The sequence below is a fragment of the Tamandua tetradactyla genome, chromosome 3 (assembly GCF_023851605.1).
Source record: "Tamandua tetradactyla isolate mTamTet1 chromosome 3, mTamTet1.pri, whole genome shotgun sequence".
Lineage (NCBI taxonomy): Eukaryota > Metazoa > Chordata > Mammalia > Pilosa > Myrmecophagidae > Tamandua > Tamandua tetradactyla.
Window position 1 is genome coordinate 121,541,890 of NC_135329.1, and position 1,746 is coordinate 121,543,635.

The following is a 1,746-nucleotide window of genomic DNA, read 5'->3' on the forward strand; positions in this document are numbered from 1 at the left end:
TGTTTTGCAAAATAAGCATTATAATCCCCAGAGATGCTGAATAGTGTGGAGGGAAAATGTTGGGGTGGGTGAGACACATTGTAATAAAATAATAGAATTGAACCAACCTCAAAATATGATTAGTTCAAAACATAAATGGCAATTACTGTACAAAATAAATTATTCAATGTTTAATCTCAAATGTAATCAAAGGGTTGTGAAACAATGACCATGAGATGTCAATTTTGGCTTCCCAAATTAGAGAAGATTTTTAAAATATGCTCTCTAGTGTTAGTATAGTGAAGGGAAAATGGTATTCATACAACTTGTGGTGTGTAAATTAGAACAGATCTTTCCAGAAGGTAAGTTGGCATTATGTTTTAAAAGTCCCTGAAATAGACATTATGCTCAGAGAAATAATTCAGACACAAAAGGACAGATACTATATGCTTTCACTAATATCAATAACTAGAATATATAAACTCAAGAGTTTTAAATCATAGAATATAGGGTACCTAGAGATATACAGAAACTAGAGAAGGGGTGATGGTTACCTAATATATACAGACTTGCAATGAAGTTGAACTTTAATGTATGGGAATGGATAAAAGTGATGGTAGCTCATTATTGGAATTTAGAGTAATAGTGCTGTATTGTAGCTAAATCTGGTTGAATGGGGTTGTTTAGCGGTCACTAATTAATTCTACAAATATAAGTTTTTGCATGAATTATTACAGAGGTACGACATTTATACAAAGAATTAATAACAGAGTGGTATGTGGGGAAATACTACCTATTGCAAGCTGTGAACTGTAGTTAACAGTAATACCTTAATATTCTTTCATTTACAGTAACAGGTGAACCATACCAATACTAAGAGTCAATAATAGGTCCTCCCATGATCCTCTCCTTTTTGCCATCTTTCCGGTCTCCCGGCGCCGGCAATCATGAAGGTGGAGCTCTGCAGTTTCAGTGGGTACAAGATCTATCCCGGACATGGGAGGCGGTATGCCAGGACCCACGGGAAGATTTTCCAATTTCTTAATGCAAAATGCGAGTCAGCATTCCTTTCCAAGAGGAACCCTCGGCAGATAAACTGGACTGTCCTCTACAGAAGAAAGCATAAAAAGGGCCTGTCAGAAGAAATTCAAAAGAAAAGAACTCGCTGTGCAGTTAAATTCCAGAGGGCTATCACTGGTGCATCTTTTGCTGATATTATGGCCAAGAGGAATCAGAAACCGGAAGTTAGAAAGGCTCAACGAGAACAAGCTATTAGGGCTGCCAAAGAAGCAAAAAAGGCTAAGCAAGCATCTAAAAAGACAGCAATGGCTGCTGCTAAGGCTCCCACAAAGGCAGCACCTAAGCAAAAAATTGTAAAGCCCGTGAAGGTTTCAGCTCCCCGAGTTGGTGGAAAACGCTAAGTTGGCAGATTAGATTTTTTAATAAAGATCTGATTAACTCAGACTTGTGCTGGCATTTTAATATTCTCACAATCAGTGCCATTGGACCTGCAGGGTAATAGTTGAACTATGTAGTTATGAATATTTTTTTTTGAGTTAAGCATTTTTAAAGTTTGTTTCAAACCTTTTAAGTAGATTATGTTGTTGTTAATTAGAATAGTAGTATTTTGTGACATGGAAATACTTGATAAATCCAATTATTAGCTCAGAGATAGGATTAAGTAATTGTTACTTTGATAATAAATGTTTATTCTATATTAGGTTTGCTTTGCATTCTTTGACATCATACATCGTATTATTAGCTGAT

The 1,746-nt window shown here is 35.8% G+C and overlaps 1 pseudogene; it reads left to right on the forward strand.

Annotated features, from left to right (window-relative positions):
- Nucleotides 1-883: 883 nt before the first annotated feature.
- Nucleotides 884-1,443, forward strand: LOC143676323 (large ribosomal subunit protein eL24 pseudogene; annotated as a pseudogene).
- The last annotated feature ends 303 nt before the right edge of the window (nt 1,444-1,746 follow it).